Raw genomic sequence first — 14,180 nt, 5'->3', positions numbered from 1 at the left:
GTTGTCGGTAGAGTGTGCCAAGCTTTTGATGCGTCTTTTGACACTGGACTGGATGTGCAGGTCGAATGTGAGGTTTTTGTCTATGACAACACCTAGGAGACTGAATGAAGTTCTCTTTTTGTAGGGGTGTGGACTTTTGGGGGGCAAAGATTACTAGTTTGGCTTTGTTGGGGTTCAGGGTAAGATGATTATTAGACATCCAAATTTTGGTGGCGGTGATGGCATTTTCGGTGAGTTGGTGTAGTTCTGAGGAGTTGTTTGCAGTGCAGATAGTGGAGTCATCTGCATACTGGATGACTGAGCCTTGAGACAGTGCGGTGGGGATGTTATTGATAAATATCCTAAACAAAAGTGGGCCTAAAATGGAGCCTTGAGGAACACCAGTGGTGGTGTTCAGGAAAGGGGAGTAAGAGTTCTGCCATTTAGTTGACTGTTGCCTGTTAGTGAGGTAATTAGTGAACCAGTTTAGAGTTTGAGGTGAGGTACCTATGTTAGAGAGTTTTGTTAGAAGGGGAGAGTGGGACATAGTATCAAAAGCTTTAGAAAGCTCAAGAAAAAGTGAAGATATGATTTTACCAGCGTCACGTGCTAGGTTGACAGTGTCCATGAAGGATATGAGGGCAATGCTGGTACTATGTCCTGGCCTAAATCAGTGCTGGCTGGGGGAGAGGATGTGGTTGTGAGTCAGATGGTGAAGTTGAAAATGAATACATTTTTTCAGAATCTTAGAGATGGATGATAGCATAACAATAGGGCAGAAGTTGGTGGGGTCAATGTTGGCCCCCCCCCTTGTGTAGAGGGAGGATGCAAGCTTTTTTCCAAATGATGGGCATATAGGCTTCTTGGATAGATCTGTTCAGAAGTATCCCACTAGGGTAAGCGATTGAGTTGGCTAAGATTTGCAGGTATTTGGCAGGTATAATGTCAGGGGCATTTGTGAATGGTTTGAGTTTTAGAAGCAATTTTTTAAGAGTCGAGGTGGGTATAGGTGACCAAGTAAAGTTTGGAATAGGGGGGTGTACTGGTGTTAGCTGTGGAGAGATCTGTTGTGGACAAGTTGGTCTTGGGAAAGGTAGCAGTTAGATTGGCTACAGTATCTATGAAACAGGAGTTGAAGGTTGCAGCAATTTCAAGGGGTGTTTTATTTGTTTCTGGGCAAGGATTATTATTAGAAAAACACAAAATCACTACTACAGAACACAAAGCAGATTTATTGCACTTTCTCTAGCGCCTCAGCAAAATGCCTTCTCTGGAGTACAAAATTCACTCTCAAAAGAAATCACAACCTAAATAACCAACACAATAAAACAATTAATTAATGACATACTTCCAATTACAATCTTTGTTTAACCTCTTAGCGCTTAAAGTATTATACTTTAAAATGTAAACAGTTTCTTTATACTGTATAATAGTTTCTCTTTAAAAGTTCTACCTTCACCCATATATAAATTAATTTGTTCTAAAATACATCCTTTTAATACAGAAGCATCGCTGTTATGAAAATCTTTAAAATGAATTGCCAGAGGGCTTTCCAAACAACCACTTTTAAGGTTTCTAACATGCTCTTGTAATCTTACTTTGAAAGCCTTCTGAGTTTCACCAATATAAAACAATTTATACAGGCATTGCAAGACAAATTATTCCCAGAGTGTTACAATTAAAACTTTGTATAGGTTCAAATCTTATTATTATTAAATTAATCTTCAATCAATGGACATACAGAACATTTACCACATCTATGTGTGCCACTCATATTCACTACAGAAGTTTCAATACTTTGATTAGGAAAAACAAAACTATGCACTACAAAACTAGCTACATTTCTACACTTCTTATAAGAAATATGGGGAAACTTATTAATCAAACTGCATAGTTGTCCAGCCCTTAACACTGGCCAATAATATTTTACCAATTGTGCTATCTGTTCACTCAACACATTATATATAGTTACAAAATAAAACTCCTTTTTGATCTCTCATTTATATTTGTTAATTTTAAATCATGTTGTCCATGCAACCTAACGATGCCTCTATTTACAATCCTGTTGTACACACATAAATCCTGTATCTGTTTTCTTTCAAATACTACCCGTTGTAAAGCCTTCTTGATAATATCCATGTTATACCCTCGATTTCTAAAACATGCAAAAAGTCTGATGAACTTCTTCCACAAAATTCTTATCCAACGTGCATAGTCTATAGAGCCTAAGAAATTCACCATAAGGAAGTGCTGTAATTAAATTATCCGGATGATAACCAGAACCATGTAGATAAATATTACTACCATTAAACTACCTATAAACTGAAGTTATAATTCTTTTGTCTTCAACAGACCCAAATAACATTACATCCAAGAAATTAACTAACTCCCATTTGTAAGCCATCAAATTTAAACTCAACCCTAACAACTTGTAAATCATTAATAAACTGTTGTACTAAATTTTTCCCACCTTTACATAAAAAAAAAAACAAATTGTCAATGAAACAAATTATTTAACCACATATCTACCAAAAAAGCATGTCTATACAAATACTCCATTTCAAATTTGTCCATTACAATATTCGCATACATGGGGCAAAAGGTGTCCCCATCTCTGTACCTTGTTTTTGGCGAAATACTTGTTTATTAAAACTAAACATTTTTTTTTTTAAAGAAAATGAAACCAATTCTATAATATATACCGACTTGGGGGTATCTCCTAAAAAGTAAGACAAGGCTTCTATACCATGTTTATGCTGTACATGCGTATATACAGACAACATCAAGGGTAATCTAATACATGTCCTCTTCCCAAAGAATATCCATAACTCTATGTAAAATGTCATGTGTATCTTTAATATAGGAAGGGATATTCTGTAGCACTGAAAACAGACAACTAAGCAAAAAAATAGTTGCATGCTGACACAATTGGTCGACCTACTAATTTATAAGCGACAGAGTAAAGTTGGGAATAGGGGGTGTACTGGTGTTAGCTGTGGAGAAGTCTGTGGTGGACAGGTTGGTCTTGGGAAAGGTAGAGGTTAGATTGGCTATAGTATCTATGGAATAGGAGTTGAAGGTTGCAGCAATTTCAATGGGCATTTTATTTGGGTCTGGGCAAGGATTATTACTAGAGCCTGGGTTTATTAATAAAGAGTTGAGAGAGCTCCAGAATTTCTTTCGGTTTTGCTTGTGTTGATTTTGTAATGCAAGGTAGTGTTCTTTTTTGTTTTGTAGTACTAGGCGCTTAACCTGGTTTCGGAGCAGTTTGTATTGGGCAAGGTCAGATGGGTTTTTGTTTTTTGCCAGATTTTCCATGATTTGTCCCCTGCGTTTCATGAGATCCTTAGTGGAGCTCATTAGCTAACTGGCATGGTTGGTCTTTACTCTCTTTTGTCTAAGGGAAGCCAGATTGTTTAGTATGCAGAGTAAGGTTGAGTTGAAGAACTCAACTGCCTCATCAAGGGGAAGTGATTTTAGTGCATCTCAGTTGATGCTAAGCAACCTTTGGTTAAAGATGGAAAGAACTGGGATTCATCTCTGGTAACCCTGTACTGATGTTTATTAACTGCTGCGGTACATTCAAGTTGTATAAAGGCCGGTAAGTGGTCACTTACACTGCTGGACAGTGTACCAGCAGATGTGATCTTACTGGGTCGGACACTAAAATCCAGTATAGGCTTGAGCCATTAGTATTAATTTTATTAGGCCTGGTTATGGTGTTAGTTGCGTGAACTTGTATAGATTGATATTGGAGTGGTGTGGGGATTTGTCTAGCCATTTGACATTTATGTCTCCCAGTATGACAGTCTCATTTTTTTAGGTTAGTAGATGCCCAGGCAAGGATTTCCTCAAGAAGTGGCATGTTATCTATGGGAATGTAAATGACTATCACACAGAGAGTTCTGCAATTGTTCATTTCAAGGAAAGAAACTAGAAGTTCAGCTGTGGAGAACTATGGGATGGGTTTTGTATATGGGACAATAGTGAATGACATAGGGTATATTAGAGAGATTCCTCCACCTTTTTTTCGGGGATCTGCTGGCCCTAAGACATGCAAAATCTGGGGGAACGAATTCTGTTGTTGGGGTGATAGCAGGGGACGATTTTTACTCTGGTACATAATAATATGCTTGTGTTGTAAAGGCTGGCTGAATTTTGTGAGAAGGAGGTGGGGTTTCTAATGAGATAGAGTACAATCTGGTCCACAAAACTTGCTTCAACAATGATTAGGAATCACTGGGCATATTTGTTACTGGTTGTAGAGCATAACTGTAGTCTCTGAAAAGGACTGTGGATGAATACAGGCACTTGCCTACAGTTCCCAACTGTCTGAATCAGAGATAAACACTAAAGTAGGACATGTGCTATTAGACCCATGAATCCAAGCTTCAGCCTCCACACATACACACGTAGGTGTCCAATATCCAACAAGTTCAAGGCTTAAGCGTTTTTAAAGACTCCCAGCATTGACCAGTGCCATCTTAATGTAGTCTGACCTGCTAAAGCTTGAAATGATGGTATGTCCAGAAGATGTACTCTGACTAAAAAGTGCAATAGGGGATAGGAAGTATTCTAGCCTCTATGAGGAAGCCCTGAAGACGGAGGTAAAAGCCATCCCTAGTGAAAGAGGCTGGCCATATCTTGCATCTCTCTGGAATGATACTAGTTAACAAGCCAGCTGCTAAAGTCAATATTGTCTTTGAACTGTAGCATCAATTTCGGAGATGTCAAGATACTACTCAAAATAAAGTGACCTTGTCAAGGTTACATGCATGGAAAGCTCAACCACGTTCTTCGGCATTTCCTCTACAGTACAGAGTTTAAGGCTATTCACTCCTATTTGCTCAATCACAAGGTTGTGAAGAGACCTATGATGTCTCTCTCCGTTTTAAATAATAGAGAAAGCCGCGGTGGTACAGCGGTAGCGTTGTTGCCTCACATCAAGAGGTTCTCCTGGTCAATTCTCGGCTGGAGTGCCTTCTGTGTGGAGTCTGCATGTCTTCCCCACGGTCGAGTGGCCTCGGAAAGACATGTGTGAATGGGCGTGCCTTCATTGAAGGCTGGGCGTCAGACTGGCAACTCGGCAACATAAAATAAATCGACTGCCAATCATTAGCAGACCGGAGTTCCGCTGTGGCGAACCCTAACCGGGAAAAGCCAAAAAGGCAAACAACAACATACAAACATAAACTAATCCAGGAAAACTACATACCATGCAATCCTCACGCATGGTGCACATAACTTTTTTTACCACTGGCAACAGCCCTGCTTATTTAACTTAGTAAAAGCTGCCCAACACTATACAAAAAAGAACTACTCAATACCAGTGATTACAATTTACACGGAGACAACTGTATCTCATCATCATACATCCTTGCTGTACAAAACTTGTGATCCTTCCCCTTGGCAAAACAGGAAAGAAAAAGTGGTATGTCCCCAGAATGACTTATTTGTACTCAACAATCTCATTCCACAAACTTAAAATTTCTTGTAACAAATTTGCCCTTTTATCTTTTGGTTCTCCCTAGCATTCCAGCACAGTTTTTAGTACCTCAAGGGCTGCTCTTTTGCTTTCATAGGTTCATAGGTTGATACTAAGCTATCTGCCATAGGGCATTTATAAGCCTAGCTAGAGTGTGTTTGGCTTTCGCCACCCTTTTAGATTAGTTGACTGTGCCTCTGTATAGTAGGTCACAAAAGATAGCCCTTTTGAGGTTAGTTTACTGTGCCTCTGTCTAGTAGGGACACAAAAGAGATGCCAGGGGTAAACCTACGATCTCCCATCCACTCGTCAAGATTTCTCTTGAAGAGGGTCATTGAGGGACTCTGCCTAACATGGATTGGGATTTTGTTCCAGAGTGAAGGGAGCCTCTGGGATATGAATCTGTCCCTCCAGCATGTACTATTTATTTATGTGCTGAGGTTCAAGTCCCTGGAGCGTGCAGCTCTAAAGGATTTGGATTTCCTGAGGTGGAGCATGTCCATTAATTCTGGGTTGGACATGGCTTTATACATCAGGCACAGATCGCCTCCGAGTAGGCGGTAAGCAACTGAGTAGAGCTGGAGTTTCTTTAGCCTAACTGCGTAGGGCATCTGTTTGAGTCCCTTGATCCTCTTGGTGAGGTACTTTTGGGGTCTTTCTAGTTGCTGAAGGTGTCGGGTAAGGTACATCCCAAATGGGACATTGTATTCAATTATGGGCCTGATGAGTAGAGGGGTACAATGACCTCTCGATCTAGATGTGAACCCTTTCGTGATAAGGTAGGCTATATAGAAGGTCTTTCTAACCACTCTGGCAACGTGATTGTCAAAGGAGAGATTGCTATCTACTTGGGTCCCCAAATCCCTAATTACTTCTTCCATACTTTCCACTTTTAATTCTTTTCTTAGCAGTCAAACAAAAACAAACAGATCAACAATTTTCTGTTTCTGGAAACCTTCAACTCCCTTTCTCATAAAAAAGGAACATCAGTAACCCAGAGATCAGCTGTAACATTGAATTATTCCCTTGACCATTACTAGTTTTGAAAACACTCAAAAAAAAATAGGTTCCCAATTTCCATCCTCTTCTTGCTAACATTTCCAAAATCTCGGTGAGGCACTGGGAAATGTGCTGTTCAGCCTCACCAATGTACAGAAATATCTGTGTAGGCACTTACAGCAACATAACTGATGCATTTTGATTTGGCAGCCTATCTAGGGATATCGTATGTGTCTCTATCCAGTGCTTCGAATGTATGCTTAGTGTAGCTCAGAGTGTGTACGTACCTTTAAGAAGTTTTCCAGTGAGCTAGCATGTGTATATAAACACTGAGCATGTGCAAGCACGACTGCCATTTTGTAGAGAGTTACAGATGTGTAAGCATGTACGTATGTGCAGTACTCAGTTTATATTTTATGTTGCTGCTATCAAGTATATAAACGAATACCCATTTTTTTTTTCGCATTCCATTCTTAATTTACCGGTTAATCCCAAATATTATATTTTATAATACATATACATACACACACACATATATATATATATATATATATATATATATACATATATATATATATATATATATACACACATATATATATATATATATATATATATATATATATACACACACACACACACACACACACACACACACACACACACACACACACACACACACACACACACACACACACACACACACTACTATTTTTCATATTTACTTCTGGGGTTCTAATGCCTTCTCCTTGTATTTTCCACTACTAATCCCATGTAAGACAGACAGTCCCCGTTTGTTAAGTCTAAAAGGAGTCTTAGCTTCACCCCACCCTTGTGCCTTGCAATTGCTCCCAGTATCTGCTTTGAGTTAAACAATTTAGTGCTTGCAAATACTAAATTCCTTTTATCCTTATTACTTGAACTCATCCCTATGGGAAGCACTTTAATTACCATAACTTGCCGAGACCTACGGGCTCTTGTCAGATCATGAATCCTTGTACAAGAAAGTAAGCCAACACTCTATCCTTGGCCAGCCTGGTGACAGATCTATGCTTATGAGTCACATTAGGCTATTACGGTGACCTTGTGAACAGAGGTCACCATCCACAGAGGTTACCAGACAAGACAAGGGAAGAACAGAACAGTAGTAGAGACTGACAGGCTTCTCTTCCATATCACTCACAAACTGCATGCAATCCAAGGAGAATTTAGAATTGGTAATCAGCCTGCTGCTGTATTCAAGAGCTAGGGGAAAGACCGACTGCAGGTTGAAAACGCACATTAATTCTGTGTGGAGTATGCATGCTCACCCTGTAAGTATCACAGCCAAGAAATTAACCAGAAAACCTCTGGCTGTGAAGCGACAATGTACCACTGTGTTACCTGTACCAACCGAGGTGCCAAAGAAATCACATCCTAAGCCTCCTAGATACTGTATTAGTAACCCTAATCCTCCTAGATACTGTATTAGTATCTAGTACATAGTGACCCTCCCTCTTCTTCACCCAATCCTGCATATTCTCCACCAATCAACAGCAACAGTCACACCCTAGCAGCAAGCCTACACCTATCCATTCTTCAGTGACTGCAGCCAGTCATTCACAGTACTAGTTACAGATTACTCCCCATGCCCAACTTGATATCTATAACCAAGACATTGCCTTATGTGGCTGCAAGCACTACAACTAAGACATTGCCTTATGTGGCTGCAAGCACTGAAGACCTTATGGAAGTAGGTTTGCAGGTAGTATGCCTCTTGCTGAGGGTGGGTGGAGAGGATGCAGCTGTAGGAGTATCACTGCATGATTATAAAAAAAAATATGCAGACTTGGTAGTTTCTGTTAGGCAAGTATATATGATGGGCACAAACGGCAACACAACAGCAGTTGACAAAACAAAGCACGGCAGACAAAATGCAAACAAATAATAAAGAGGTGTTAGAAACTTATAGTTGTAAGTGTCCAAGCAGATTCTCCTTTGCATTACTAATTCTTGGAATTCCTGCCTGCAAAAAGTACAGTTTTGTACCTACCATAAATGTAGATGTTCGAGGATTCCCTTGCTGCAGTCCTGACTATTGGGTATAGTCCGCGTCCCAGTCGGCCCGAATACCAGAGTATAAGGCTGACGTCGGTCATGGCGCCTTTGGCTGGCGTCACGTCGTCAGGGTACTATCGCATGACCGACGTCATTTCCTCAGTCTTTTCTTGCCCCAGATGTCAGAAGACCCAAAAAGACAAGTCCCAAAAACAACCTGCACCAATAAACATGTACAAGATATACAGTAATATATATACAAAAAATATAAGCATGTAAAGGCACCTACACAACCACCCTGAAACACAGAGGGGAAGGAGGACTGCAGCAAGGGAATCCTCGAACATCTACATTTATGGTAGGTACAAAACTGTACTATGTTCTCGTCTTCCCTTGCTGCAGTCAGAATACCAAAGCAGAGGTAAGGGAGGCTGGCAAATTATAAAGTAGCAGGAGCTGACAACATGCCTTGTAAAACAGCTGTGGCAAAACCAGCTCTAGACTTAGAGTATATAGGCAGGTGATAATGCCTAGAGAAAGTATGCACTGAACTCCAAGTAGCTGCTTCCAGAATATCCTTAGTTGCCACCCCTTAGAAATGCTGTTGAAGTGGCAGTAGCCCTAGTGGAATGAGGCCTAATCCCAGCTGGAACCTCTTTGCCATGATGGGAATAACAAAATGCAATGCAAAAGCCAATCCACCTAGAAATAGTTTGTTTTGACACAGGTTTGCCCTGTGAACTAAAAGCAAAAGAAACAAGTAACTGCTGAGACTGCCTAAAATCTTTAGTCCTGCTCAAATAATAACGCAATTGCCTGTGTACATCTAAAGTGTGCAAAATCTTTTCCCCTTTATTTTGAGGATCTGCAAAAGGCAAATGAATAGTTTGGTTTAAAGCCACACTAGAAACCACCTTAGGCATAAAGGAAGGATTAAATGATACCCTGTCCTTATGGAAAACCAAAGAGGGCTCTACTGCCATAAGGGCCTGCAACTCAGACACCCTTCTTGCAGAAGTAATAGCCAACAGAAAAGCCGTCTTCCATGACAAATATTTCAATTCAGCAGTAGCTGCCGGCTCAAAAGGTTGTAGAGTAAGTTTTTCCAACACAAAATTGAGATCCCAAGCAGGAGTAGGAGCTCTAATGGGGGTCTTATATTCTTTGCCCCTCTAAGAAACTGCTTGAACAAAGGATGCGAAAACAAAGGTGGGTCACAATCATAGTGAGCTGAAAGTGCTGCAGCATGAATCTTTATGGAAGAGAAAGACAAACCTTTGTCCAATAACTCAGTAAGATATTGAAGAGCCACACTCAAATTAGGCTCTGAAATCTCCAAATTCTTTGCTGTACACCAAAATAAAAATCTCTTCCATTTTCTAGTACTAGGCCTTCTAGCTTCCATAATCACATTTAAAACTTGTTGAGGAAGCTGAGACCTTCCATGTTTCAACACAGAATATGCCAAGCTGTGAGATGAAGAGATTGAAGCTTGACATTGAGCAGATGACCGTCCTTCTGAGATAACAGATGAGGAATCAGAGGTAAAGGCCATGGAGGCTTCTTTACAAGACTCCTTAGAAGTGGGTACCAGTGTTGTCGAGGCCAATCTGGAGCTATCAAAATCATCCTTGGCCTGTCCTGTCTGATCTTTAGTAATACCTTTGGAAGAAGAGGTAGAGGTGGAAAAGCATAGACATGAAGGTTTTTCCAACTGAAAGACAGAGCATCCACTTTCCAAGCTTTGTGATGAAACCCCTTTGTGCAATACTTTGGCAGCTGGTGGTTTAGTGGAGAAGCGAACAGATCTATGTCTGGAGTTCCCCATGACACTGTCAATTTCTGAAATACATGAAGATCCAGTTTCCACTCGTGGGGATCCATGATTTGTCTGCTTAATACATCTGCTAGGGAGTTCTGTGCTCCTGGCAGAAACCTTGAAGAGTCAGTTGCAGGCTTAGCAGTCTCCCATAAAATCATTGCTTGCCTGCATAGAGGATAAGAATGTGTTCCCCTTGCTTGTTGATGTACCACATGACAGTTGTGTTGTCTGTCAGAATCAACACCTGCCCTGGAAGAAGTAACTCATCAATGCAAACTGGACTGCTAACATCTCCTTCATGTTGATATGTAGATGCTGTAGTCTGGCAGGCCACTTGTCTTGTATCCACTTTCCATTTAGATGAGCTCCCCAAGCAGTGTCCGAGGCATCTGTCGTTAAATTGTTTAGGTGACATTCCTGAGCCCACCACAAGAATTCCTTTTGAAGGCAAGGTAATATTTGAATGACAGTGTGCAAATCTTGGCAGTGCAGTGTCCATACATTTTTGAGATAGCATTGCAGCTTCCTCATATGCAGTTTGGCATTCCAGAATACACAAGATGCCATGTACCCTAATGCTTGGAGGACTGTCCTTGCAGTCAGCACGGTCTGATGAGATAGTTGATGGTAGTAAAGTGACAGACTCTTTTGTTTGTCCGGCCATCTGGGCTGCTGTATTCAGTCTCACACCCAGAAAGCACATGTCTTGAGAGGGTACTAGACTGGACTTTAGGCATCTTAGCACTGCTATGACATATTCCAGATGCTGTAGAAGGTGTTCTTTTCTTGAGCCAGAATCAGGCAGTCGTCCAAGTAAGGATAAATTTGAATGCCTTGAAGCCTGAAGTAAGCTATCACTGGAGCCAGAACCTTTGTGAATACTCGATAAGCCAAAGGGCAATGCAGAGAACTGATAATGAAAATCTCGATACTTTCTGCAACTTAGCCTTATGGGCACATGAAGGTAAGCTTCCTTGAGATCCAAAGTTACCATCCAGTGATCCTTGCCCAGCAGAGGTAACAGTTGCTGTAACGTCAACATCTTGAACTTGGGAATGTCCAGATAAGTGTTGAGGGTAGATAAATCCAAAATTGGTCTCCATTTCCCCTTCTTTGGTACTAGGAACAGGCGAGAATAAAATTTTCTGACACAGGGACTGTGTGAATAGCCCCTATCTGGAGTAACTGAGAAACTTGCTTGAGAGCCTCTTTTCTTTGTGGAGGAGGAACATCTGGCATGCCTTTGAAAGGGGGCATTGTGTGGAAATAAAATCTGTACCCGTGATGAATGATATCCAGTACCCATCTGTCTTGAGTGATTAAATCCCAATTTTCTTTGAAAAGAGACAATCTTCCTCCCAAAGGAGCTGCCAGACGAGAGTCCACTGGCAGCTGAAAAGGCAGGTCATTGGTTCTGCTTAAAAGGACTGACCCCTGCCCTCACCAGAAGTCTGAGCAGGTGAACTGTCTGATCTAGGAGCCCTGCCCCTACCACGTCTAGATCTACCCCTAGACTGGGAACCATAAGCAGGATATGTCCACCCCTTAGCAGGCCAATTTCTACTAAACTTGGAGGCTGCACCTGCAAAAATCTTTAACAGTCTGCATAGACTTAGCTTTGTCCTCCATTTTCTTTAAAACTGCTTCCACAGGCGGTCCAAACAACACATCAGACTGTAAAGGAGCATCCAAAATCCTGGTCTTAACATGCTCAGCTAAATTCTGATCCTTCAACCATGCATGTCAAGAACAGAACTAGTAGCAGCCACCCTCGAGGAGGCCTGAACAGCATCAAAACCACACTGCAAAGAATGCTTACCCACTTGTTCAGACACATGAACCAAATCCAGCAATTCTTTACACTCAATACCTTCCGCCAAAGCATCCACCTTAGATTTCAATTGTGAAAGGAGATAATTCTGATATTTCAGCATATGAAATTGACAATTCACGCCCTCATGGCTAGAGTGGAAGAAGTATATACTTTCTTACCCCACCTATCCAAAGCCCTTGCCTCTTTATCAGAGGGTACAGGATTTTTAACAACAGAAGCTTTAACACCTTTAGGCCCTGAGAAACAGTTTCTGGGTCCGCCCTGGGACTCTTAAACAAATACTTATGAGCTTGGGCACCCTATAATACCTATCAGGCTTAACAGGAGCAGGAGGCAAGGAATCAGGGTTCAGAGAAGCCTCTGCAAAACATCCTCCACCACATTCAACACAGGAGGAATAGCTAAGGGCCTATGCTGAGGCAAAACAAGAACTCCCTAAGCCTTTTTCTGGAGTCAGAGTAATCTTGGCCTTCCCATTTAAAGTGCTCCCTCATGGAGTGAAGAGTCTCTGAAAATGAAAAATCCTCAGGAGGAGAAGCTGAAGGAGTGGAATCATCCACATCAGAATCAGAATAAGCAGGAAACTCTTGCAAGTCTTCCACAGAAGACTCTGAAGCCTGTGAACACTGTTCAAAACTATCAAACTCCTGTTCCACCCTAGGCCTCTTATCAGGTGGGGCATAGAACCTCTAATCAGAGTAATCAAATCTTCAGCCATTTTAAGCATATGTTTCTTAGGCACAGAGCCGAAATGCTAGGAGAAGCCCCTACAGAAGCTGAACTTGGCCTTCCTCTAAAAGAAGCTCTGGAAACAGAAGGAGAGGCCCTAACTACCTTGGGAAGAGAGGGAAGAACAGTTACCTGAGAAGCCCCTCAGCCTGGCCTACTTCCTGAGAGGGCACATCCTGTAACAGTAAAGTATCTGCCTGTGACTCCATAGCGACTCCTGGCAAAACCTCTGGCTCCCCTGCTGAGACCGGCGTCCGGGACTGCGGTTCCTCACCCTAGACTTCACTGTTTTGTCCTGCTTGCTTTTAGATGAAAGGCGCGGGCCGATCATCCCGGCATGAGTATAATTACAGCAGCTTCCCAAACACTAACCTAGCACAATCAAGCCTCCTCTTAATTAAACAAGGTATACACAATGTATGATAATCTATCTGCTTCCCACAAGAAATACAGTTATTCACTTTTTCTGACATCCGGTAATATACTGAGGCAAGAAAAACCAAAATGTTCAACTCTGTACTCGGTCTGAAACTCAAAATCTCAGAACGCCAACCTGCACTCGAAAATTGCTTCTGCATCGGACCATGCGGCAAAAGACTGAATAGTCAGGACTGCAGCAAGGGAAGACGAAGAACATCCCCACAAGCCAACCTCAATACCAGAGCTTTCATCTTCCCCTTGACCCAGCAGACTCCTCTCCTTTCAATGCAAGGGGACTGGTGGCATAAATGGTTTTCAGAGAGCACAGTCTTCAAGTCTTTCTTAACCCAGACTCCAAGCCACAGTTACATAGAATCCAGAGCACAACCTGTCCAAGGATGGCCCAACGCAGTTCCAAAGGCAGCATGAGGAACATCAGAAGTGGTGAAAGATTGGAGAAACAGGCAGGGTACTCACCCCAAATCCAGGTTAATGGTAAAGAGAAAAGGGATACAGGAAGGGAAATGGTACTGCAATAATGAATCTATATGAACAACTTCAACTATAGTAATGTCCCAACAAAAACATACTACATTCTTTATATTTACTTCACAGCAACACTTTCACAAAATGCTTCAATATTTTTGAAATTACTACCCTAACTCACATGAAGGAAATTGCTAAAAAACCTTGGGTGTAGTCATCACATGCAGAATTGTCTGGCTTCACACGAAAGCTGAAGCACTCATTTTTCATTAAAAAGACAAAAAAAAAAGAAAGAAACTAAAACAATTCTTTTTCAATAAAATGATAAAGGTTATAAAAATGCCAACCTACAAAAAGAAGGAAAACACACACTGGAAAAAGAAAATATG

General features: G+C 41.3%; 1 protein-coding gene across 2 annotated transcripts in view; it reads right to left on the bottom strand.

Annotated features, from left to right (window-relative positions):
* Positions 1-14,180, bottom strand: part of DRAP1 (DR1 associated protein 1) — an 868,088-nt gene that overhangs the window by 799,943 nt on the left and 53,965 nt on the right. The window lies entirely within an intron of this gene.

The sequence above is a fragment of the Protopterus annectens genome, chromosome 6.part0 (assembly GCF_019279795.1).
Source record: "Protopterus annectens isolate FY-2018-M chromosome 6.part0, PAN1.0, whole genome shotgun sequence".
NCBI classification, from domain to species: Eukaryota; Metazoa; Chordata; order Ceratodontiformes; family Protopteridae; genus Protopterus; species Protopterus annectens.
The sequence above is the reverse complement of the archived record's forward strand: the minus strand, read 5'-3'. Positions and strand labels throughout refer to the sequence as shown.